Consider the following 10,476-nt stretch of genomic DNA (forward strand, 5'->3'; position numbering starts at 1 on the left):
TTCACTTCCCACTGAACCCTTGTTTTTGAAGTAAAGCTAATTAGAAGTCAGAAGGAGGTCAAGGCTCCCCCAAAGACAGAATTTCAAACAGGAAACTGGGCAAAGTTTTCCAACACAATAAGGGTTTGATAGCTATTAAGGTGACCTCAAGTTCACCTTCAAGCAAAAATTTGAGGAAAAACTGGTATAAGCCTCAATCTATATTTACTCAATGAACTGAAAGAAAAAAGGGAAAGAATCTAAACATTGTCTTTTTGCCTCTCCTGGGTAAATCAATAAGGAGGCTGTCTTTTTCAAAGGCAAGTGTTTGGGCTTAATGATCCTCGGATCCTGAGTCCAGAATTCAAAATATATGTACAAGTATATAATTCCTGCAATTCTCACTCAGGAGCAGTAGTTTAAAATAAAAGACCCAATTAAAATGCATGTGGAATGATGACCACAAATTATCATACATATTATCATCATCTATTCAAATATTTATCTTTTCTGGGGACTACATGCCCAGGGGGAATGGTAATGAGATATTGAGCCTTTTGCCATTAATATTCTGTCTCAAACTGAGCCCAGATTTACAAGGGGAAAAAAAAATCATTGTCATCTCAGTTTTCACTAGCTGCTCTTTGCAAAGAGGCAGAGGATACTGCTAGAACTGGCTCCAGGAGAAAATTACAAGTCGAGGTTGGATTTCATTCTCATTTATCTCTCATTTCCTTAGGGTTTTTCTTTCTTTTTTAAAAAAAAATCTATTTTATTGAGTTTTTACAGAGAGGAAGGAAGAGGGATAGAGAGTTAGAAACACCGATGAGAGAGAAACATCGATCAACTGCCTCATGCACACTCCCTACTGGGGATGTGCCCGAAACCAAGGAACATGCCCTTGACCGGAATTGAACCTGGGACCTTTCAGTCCGTAGGCTGACTCTCTATCCACTGAGCCAAACCGGTTAGGGCTTCCTTTGGGTTTTTCTATCATCTCCCCACATTCCTGAGAGTTTGTAGTGTACTGTCCCAACAAGGTAGCCCCCATCCTGGGGCCTCTGCCTCCTTTCCCTCTGATCCATCAGAATACCCCTCTCTTTGCTCTATTGAAGGCCAGGAAACTGAAGAAAAGCAAAATCTCTTTAGTGTGGCTGCCCCTGCTTCTCTCCAAATCACGGAAATGAAGTTGCCTCCTCAGAGTTAAACTAGGAATGGATTCCTAATGGATCAGAGCAGAGATTAGTAAGTACCTAACAGGACCAAATGGTTCCCAAGGGGGTAAGAACAGGCATTAATCAAACTGAAGATATTAATGTGTATCTAAATTATTGGGTCAGGGGAAGGTTTGGTCAGCCAAGGATGTAGAAATCACTTGTCAGGGACAAGACCAACAGTGCCATCTAAGCACTGATCACAGATGGGGCCCTTCTAATCGCCTTCTTAATGTAGTCCTGGGTGGAAGCCACCAAATTATAAATCTGTCTCCCACCCCCACACCGCCAGCTTTTTCTATTCCTTCCAAACAAGTGTCTGATGATTTGATGTCTCATGTAGTCCGCCTACGTGGAAAACATTCACTGATCAGACCGACACAAACATTCAGCATGTCCAATTATTATTTTTCACAAAAAACATGACCATAGCCCAGCTAGCATGGCTCAGTGGTTAAGTGTCCACCTAGGAACCAGGGCATATGCCCGGGTTGCAGGCTCAATCCCCAGTGTAGAGTATGCAGGAGGCAGCCGATCAATGAATCTCTCTCATCACTGATGCTTTTTTTTTTCTTTTAAATATATTTTATTGATTTTATACAGAGAGGAAGGGAGAGAGATAAGAGTCAGAAACATCGATGAGAGAGAGTCATCGATCAGCTGCCTCTTGCACACCCCCTACTGGGGACGTGCCCGCAACCAAGGTACATGCCCTTGACCGGAATCGAACCCGGGACCCTTCAGTCCCCAAGCCGACGCTCTATCCATTGAGCCAAACCGGTCCCGGCTCATCACTGATGTTTTTATCTCTCTCCCTCTCCCTTCCTCTCTGAAATCAATAAAACTATTTTAAAAATTATAAGCAGGCACACTAATTATATATGACACGGTGAGGTAAGCTATACAAGTATATCACCTCTGGAACCCCAGGAAGTTCCTGAGGCTACCAGGCTAGGATGGCACCACTCCACCACGGTCTGCTATGGGTGGCAGGCAGAAAAATTCTAAAGATAGATGTCATGTGGTCTGTAATGAAAAGAAATGCAAATTGCACAGTTGTTATGGGTTGAGTTGTGTCCCTCCCAAAAAGACGTGTTGAAGCTCTGGCCTTCCAGTCCCTCAAAAGGGGATTTCCTTTGGAAATAGGATCATTGAGGATATAAGTAGGTAAGTTAAAATGAGGCCATGTTGGAATAGGGCAGGTCCTTAATCCAATGTAACTGGTGCTTTATGGTATAAGAAGGAAAGAAATTTGGACACAGACGGACACAGAGTGAAGACCACAATGTGAATATGAAGGCTAGATTGGAGTGATGTTGTCACTAGTCAACACCTGAGGATCTCAGGAGCTAGAAGAGGCAATGACGGTCCTTCCTCAGTAGGGGGCATGCAGGAGGCAACCAATTAATGACTAAGGTTTCTCTTTCATAATTGATGTTTCTCTCTCTCTCTCTCTCTTCCTTCCTCTGAAATCAAATTAGAATTTTATATATATATATATATATATATATATATATATATATATATATATATAGAGAGAGAGAGAGAGAGAGAGAGAGAGAGAGAGAGAGAGAGAAAACAGTCTATCAGACCTAGGGCTGACATCCAAGGGGAAGTTCAAAGACAAGAGGGTTTAAGATGGAAAAGTTACTTAAGTTTCCTCTTAGAAGTAAAATCTCAAAGTATGGGACTCATCTGGTCTTCCACTTACCATGACTGAATGTAAGAAGGGAACCAGGAGTTGGAACTTTTTACAGTTCTTAATATCTGTCTGTTTTCCCTTTTTACTTAACAGGAAAATCCCTAAAAGCTACAGAAGTAGCAAGAAAAAGTAGATAGGGGCTATTGTATGGTGTGAGAGGTAACCAGGGAGACTATTGTAGCCTGTAGCCTGGTTTGGGGGAGAATTCCAAAGGAAAGAGATCATGGGGGCAGGAGAACACTGGGTGTTGTTCCCTCATCTCCCCCTGGCAGGCTTCCTTAGAGGGGCGCCTGGAAAACCACTCTGGAAGAGCCACTTCATTTGCCTCATGGACAATCTTTTCCTCACTTTCCAAGTCTCACCCATGCCTGTAACTTATATAACTACTCCCTCCACTTTTCAAGCCAGAAATCTGAGTCATATATGATTACTCCCTTTCCTTCACTCACTCATCCCCACGTATCAGGAAATTCTGAGTTTAACTCCAAATACATTTCCTTTACTCATCATCTGCCCCTTACTCACCATCTCCATACACTCCCTTAGTCCAATTTTCACTGTCATTTGCCTGGAGACCACAATGATCTTCTAATTGGTTTCCATACTTCCTCCTTTAACCCATTCTGCACTCAGAAAAAGTGATCTTAAAACAAAAATTTGATTACATATCTCCCCTGGTTACAACCCATCAATTTCACTGAAAACAACAGCCCATTTTTTTATTTTTATCATGGCTTCCAGAGCATTTTACTATTAAATCCTGCCCCTCTCTCTCCACTGTTCCTTAGTTCTAGCTCACTGTTCTTCCTTCAGATTCTCTACCTGCAACTGTTGCTCACCACAGGGCCTTTGCATGTGCAGTTCCTTCAGTTGGGATGTTCTATCTATAGCAGCATGGCTGGGTACTCCCTATTCGCAGTTTCAGCTTAACTGACTCCTTGGAGAGACCTTCCTCAGTGACCACTCAGCACTTAGCAAGTATTATGGTTTGCAATTATTTGATCCAATCTCTCTCCCTCTCTCTCTCTCTCTCTCTCTCTCTCTCTCTCTCTCTCTCTCTCTCTCTCTCTCTCTCTCTCATCTTCATTGAGTTCCATAAAATTAGGGGACATTATTGTCTTGGACACCACTTTATCCCCAGCATCTAGCACTGAAGTACAGTAGATGCTCAATAAATACTATTTGAATGAATAACTATGGAATGTAGTCACAATCAAACAAGGCTCCAGGACTGAATGCTGGAGGATGGTGAGAACCATTTACTTAGAAGAGAATTTTTTTTTTTTTTTAATGTGCATATGCCTGAATCAGGAGATGCCCAGATATCTGGTTAACCGCGATTCCTGGGTATGTCTATGAGGGCGATATTGGATAAGATGAGCTCCTGAATCAGTGGACTGAGTAAAGTAGCTGGCCCTCCCCGCATGGCTGGACATCACCCAACCTACTGAGGACCCAACAGAATAAAGGTTAGAAGAAAGAGGAGGCACGTGTCCCTCTTTCCTCCGAGCCACTGCTTGAGCTGGGATATCTCATTCATCTTCCCCTGCCAGCAGCCTGGGAGTTACCTCCTCAGCTCTCCTGGTTCTCAAGCCTTCACATGCTGATTGGATCGCACCCTGGACTTTCCCGGGTCTTCAACTTGCAGATGGCAGACTGCAGGAATTCTCAGTCTCCGTTATTGCAAAAGCCAATTCTTGATAATATACCCTCTTTTCGATCCCATGGGTTCTGTTTCTCTGGAGAACCCAGGGTAAGTGCAATTTCACTCAGCCTGACATTAGCTGTGTCTGCAATCCCAAAATGCTGGGGGGGGGGGGGGGAATAATTATTCTTAAATATGCTCGTTGAGGCATTATTCATAATGCAAAAAAGTTAAAATGTCTCCTGACAACAAGTGCCGAAAAGGGCATCTACTAGTATACTAATGGTCACCATCTGGAACATTTCAAACTATCAAAGAAGATATGCAGGCACAAATCTCAATGTGATCTTTATCTGTGATATTAATCCGTCAAATTAAAGGTCAACTTTTGTGAGATTATTTTTTTTTCCTTTTTGTATTTGTAGCTTAATGGAATGACAAATTTATCTTTGGCTAACAACACCGTGTATTAATCCTGAGGAAACCGAAAGTGCAGACATATCTTCCACACAAAAATACAAGTGGATTCCGAAGTTTTCCGAAGGACATTAGTAGCCCAAGGATATTGCAACTGCCTTGCAAGAGGGAGACCGGAGTGGCTCCCAGGTTGCCTAAAGCAGCGGTTCTCAACGTGTGGTCCCCAGGCCAGTATAAATATAGCAAATTCTCAGGCTCCATCTTAGACCAAATAATCAGAAACTCTGGGGGCGGAAGGTCAGCGATCTGGGTTTTAACACTCCCTCTAAGTCATTCTTCTGCCTGCTCAAATTTGAGAACCACTGATTAAGCCACAGTCCAAGTTCCGGTGTTACGCTCACTAAGATCTGCCAAAGGAATGAAGTTCTGTTTACAGCTCCTTGAGCCAAAGAAGGAGCCAGTTTCCCCATGAACCCTGAGGAAGTAAAACAGCTCCCTATGAGCAAGCCCCCAAATCCTGCCAGGAGTGGTGAGAGCCTCTACTCCTTAACCCACACCCCATCTCCCACAGCCCCTCCCTGCCTTGGGTCAGGGATCCTCTCCTTTCTTCCCACTGGGTCTTGAGAGGATGAGAGTTAATAACAAAGCTTGCTTTGCTTTCCCTTTGCTTTGTGAATCTAGGTCTCTGGATATAAGGCCACACATATTTAGGGAGGAAATGCCACTTTTACCACCCCTGCTGGAACTAGAAAACTAGTTCTTCACCTAACACCCTCCCCACAGTAGTACTTGGGTTAGATGGAACAAAACCAGCTCTCGAGTTCCCAAGAGCTGGAACAGAGACTCAACACTCCATTATACGGTATTTTTTAGGAAGCAGGGCATGGAGACCCAGCCAGCGAAGTCTCTGAGGTCAAACACCCCCTTCCCAAACCCTGGCTTGTTGCCTCTAATTCAGTCCTTCTGTGGCTCTGCTCAATTCAGTTGCCCTTCTATTTCCAGACTTACCAGCTCAGGGCTTTACTTCCCACTCCTATGGATAGGGCCCCAGGAGCAGGGCCTCTGTGCACTCTTGTGCCATTTATACTGATCAAAAGGCCCTGCTGAGGAGTGGGGGGCAGAGCACAGCCCTCAGCTCGGGGCTGCATCTGTCAGAAGGAGAGATCCTTTTACACATTTGGAGGCCCTGCCGGGGACTCCGCAAATACCAATGTCTGAGCCGCACTGTAGATCCCTTAGATCAGAGCCTCTGGGGATAGGGACTGCCAGTCAGGTTTTCTTGAGTGCTGCTCATCAGGTGAGGCTCAGGTGCAGCCAGAATTGAGAACCTCTGTTCAAAATGATTCCCAAGCTTCCTTTACCACGTGATTATTTCAGGGTCTAATCTTAACCTGTCACCAAAGGCAAGAGACAGTGCAGAATTACCCAATAATTCAAGTTAACATAATCAAGCCATCTCTAAAAAAAAAAAAAAAAAAAAAAAAGCACAGGTTGATGGTGTTGAATTTTTTTTTTTCCAATCCTGTCTGAACCATCGATTCAATAGTGTATTTCAAGTGGTCTTAAAAGCCAAGTCTGTTTTGAGGATAAAAACTATTTATGTTTCTATATGTAAAGCCTAACTAGTAAAAACTGGAAAAATGAAGTCCCTGTTACAAAGCAATGAGATGTGTGGGGAGGTGGGGATCATGCTCTCCTCTTGGCTTCCCAGCCCTGACTCGTAAGGTGGGAACTTAATTCCAGGATCTTGGAGGCATTGATGGAAGCTTCTGCCCCTGCCCCTACTTTTTTTTTTTTTTAAAGCTGTCTGTGTTTTTGTTTTTAAATATATTTTATTGATTATTTACAGAGAGGAAGGGAGAAGGATAGAGAGTTAGAAACATCAATCAGCTGCCTCCTGCACACCTCCTACTGGGAGGTTCAGGTACATGCCCTTGACTGGAATCTAACCTGAGACCTTTCAGTCGGTAGGCTGATGCTCTATCCACTGAGCCAAATTGGTTAGGGCTGCCCCTACTCTTTTGCTGGCTTCTTCCCATGGTGAGATTTCTGGAAGTGTGTTAAGCTGCTGGCATCTATCTTTTCTCAACCAGCCTGCCCACAGGACGCACACATTCCTCACCTCGGGTGACAAGCACAAGGGCAAGCCCTTCTCGGCAGAGGGCCCTCCCTCGGGGTGCATCCCAGGAAAGAAGAGCAGGAAGCATGACTTCTCCAGATTCTAGTCCAGCTTTACTAGCAGTAAATTCCATATTTAGATCTCCACTTGACTTCTGGGTCTATTTTGCAACTGATGCAGCAAAAGGGCATGACTAGGTAGACCTCTGGCACTCGTTGATCTGCACGACCAGCTCTACTGCCTTATTTGTTGCGATTCTACTAAAGCCAACCAGCAAAGTGGTGCACAAAGCACCCACTCCACCTTGATTCCTCCAGCTTCCAGTCAGACCAGTAGGTTTTGGTTGAGAGAAACGGTGGCTGGATTCACAGAGGCTGGGGGGTACTGGACCCCCTCATCATACTTCTGGACTGATTGGATGCTAACCACACGAACACAGCCTGAATTGATGTATAGCTGCCATCCATGGGCAGAAATTAGCTTGTGGTTGTCTTTTGGCACCGGGTACTTAGGGCGGGTAGAATCAGGAATGTGTGGTAGTCTTCGTAATCTTTACAGTCTGAACTTCATTACTATTCTTTTTTTTTTTAATATATATATTTTATTGATTTTTTACAGAGAGGAAGAGAGAGGGATACAGAGTTAGAAACATCGATGAGAGAGAATCATCGATCAGCTGCCTCCTGCACACCCCCTACCGGGGATGTGCCCGCAACCCATGTACATGCCCTTGACCGGAATCGAACCCGGGACCTTTCAGTCCCCAAGCCGACACTCTAGCCATTGAGCCAAACCGGTCTCGGCTTCATTACTATTCTTGCTCTATTGGAAAGGACTTGCTGCCAGCCCTCTCAGAAAAGGGCTGGGATGCAGAAGTTCTAGGTTTATTGACTAGAACAACTAATTTAATCTTTATTGTGCTGAGACGTTTCCAGTTGTAAAATAAACTTTTACTGGCTGAGTAATCTTATAATCACCGCCACCCTGGGACTTCGATTATTCAATAGCTGCAATGCTAGGAGCATGTTAATGACATTTTATGCTCCAAATCCATAAGATGAGAATTTTGAAACAATGCATAATAAACTTAGACTATCTAGGTACAAAAATAGATTGAATTAAAGATATTTTCTGGGTTCTAGAAGCCACACGTTGATATTTAAAATAACGATGGGCTTTTCTTCTTAAGAAACTGATGTGGTTATAATGCTTCTCAACAGTGGGCTCAAGTTTCAATCTCATGATGAAGCTCAATTTCTCAGATTTTTGACTTCTGAAGACTTCACTCTGAAGAAAATTGGATGTCTTCAGTTACAATAATTGATTAAAAGAAATTTCTGGGAACAGTATACAGATGAAATGATGCTAAAGATGTAGGCAAATTTATGGGCAAAAGCCTCTTTAATGTCCTCAGCCTACATGATTAATAATGTAGAACCAAATTTAGGGGCACTCCACCCTGAAAGAATTACATTACCCAATTCCTGTTATGTTATCCTGAAGTGTAAGCAGCAAACTCATTAAAAATTAATGAGGTAATCAGACAAATTCTATGACTATGCGTGAGCTCCTCATTAATGTTTCACCAGACAGCATTAAGAAAGACTAAATAGACTGCACTGGATTTAGAAGTAATAAATGGACTTCAAAAGCACAGCAGCTTAATGACCTTCCAGTAAACACAGAGACTTGCAACAGAAAGGATGAAGGATTTTAGATGCCCATCAGCTAACTTCTTGGCTGCAACTACAATGGAAAAAAAGTGAAATAAAGTATGATCAATCTCATGCTTAATTTGATGAACATTAGTACTCTGGAGCCTAAAATAACCAATTGGACTGCCATGGACAGGTTAAAGTGCCTAATTCTCCTTTCACTAGGAACCATTTGATTAGAACATAGTTTCACAGTACCAACACTATTCATGTTGTGGCCTAATTCTCTGTTGTAGGGCAGTGTCCTGTGCATTGCAGGATATTTAGCAGCATCCACAGCCTCTACCCATTAGATATGGTAACGTCGCCCAGTTGTGACCACCCAAAATGTCCCCAAACATCCTGTGACATTTGCACTGCACACTGGGTGAAAGGAGTCCTACCTGTTACCCAGAGGCAAGAACGCCAAGGATACAAATCGCACATTTCCAATCAGGGTGGGCGTAGGAGGATCTACTTAGCATTAAATGAAAGGATTAACTTGCAATTATTTGGTCAATTTGGATTTCACAGACAATTAAGCTAGTTAATTTGAATCAAAATTTCTTCTCTGGGATTTGACTTATCAGGATTGGCAACTACATGAACTCAATTAGGTGACTAACTCCTAGGCATACTTCTAATTTTGGCTTCAGGTTTCAAGCTCAGAAATACTTCAAGTGCAATGATTGAGGCTAAAAAGCAGATGGAGCATCACTCATCAGAGTAATTATATTTCTTGGGCCTTTGTTACTGCGTGCGCGCATGCGCGCGCGCACACACACACACACACACACACACACACACACACATCTCCACTGGTTTCTGGTTACCTCGTTCTTGCTCTGATCTCTGTACTGCTTCCCTCCCACCCCTACACATGTCTAACCTTATCTGTACCAGCCCGATTTACTAGAATGCTTGATAATTAAAATATGTGCCTTACAGCTAGACAAAACAGTATTTGAATTCTGATTCTATGATTTATCAGCCTCCAATCATGTAAAACAAATGGGATCAGTCATAATACTAGCTCCAAGGCTGTTGTGACAGTTATTTGGTTAGGAGGTTGATGTTTCTGCCAATGAGACCCAACTAAACCACAAAGCTAAAATAGATAAAGATTCATTTCTCATGTAGAATTCTGAGAGAGGCAGCCCTAAGCTGGTACAGATGCTCTAGGTAGGAAGTCACCAGGAACCAAAGCACTTCCTATATTTCTACTCTGTAATCTTGAATGAGCAATTTCCATCCTCCAGGTTAAAAGATGGCGGCCGGATCTCCAACATAATTTCTTTATATCCGGCAGGAAGAAGGGAAAGTCCAGAGAGCAAAGAAACTTTTTCTAAAGGGCTTCCTGACTTCCTTTTATACTCATTGGTCACACATATGAGAAAGACTGAGAAATGATGTTTCTAGGGCAGGTACAGTGTCTTCGATATTATAGCAGTTGTTAGTAACAAAGAATAATATAGCATAACCACCACCAGTCTTTGTTATGTAGAGACCACCTCCCTGTCCCCACTGTATCATGAGAATCCAAGAACTTACTTGATTCTAGAAAAGGAGGGCCCTGACTTCATGATATTTGCCATCTTTTGTGATGTTTCTTCAACCATGTGATCTACCTCCAAGCACCAGTGTTTGGGTGTGCTCCAAGGATGCCACCATAGAAATCTATTGGCCAGAGCATCCTCTACAAGCCA

General features: G+C 43.0%; 1 long non-coding RNA gene across 1 annotated transcript; it reads left to right on the forward strand.

Annotated features, from left to right (window-relative positions):
* The first annotated feature begins 4,212 nt into the window (after positions 1–4,212).
* LOC123652398 lies at positions 4,213–8,859 on the forward strand. Its single transcript, XR_006741729.1, has 2 exons — positions 4,213–4,648; positions 8,297–8,859. It is a non-coding gene; the product is annotated as an uncharacterized LOC123652398 (long non-coding RNA).
* Positions 8,860–10,476: the final 1,617 nt, after the last annotated feature.

This window comes from Pipistrellus kuhlii, unplaced genomic scaffold, assembly GCF_014108245.1.
Source record: "Pipistrellus kuhlii isolate mPipKuh1 unplaced genomic scaffold, mPipKuh1.p scaffold_m20_p_15, whole genome shotgun sequence".
Taxonomy (NCBI): domain Eukaryota; kingdom Metazoa; phylum Chordata; class Mammalia; order Chiroptera; family Vespertilionidae; genus Pipistrellus; species Pipistrellus kuhlii.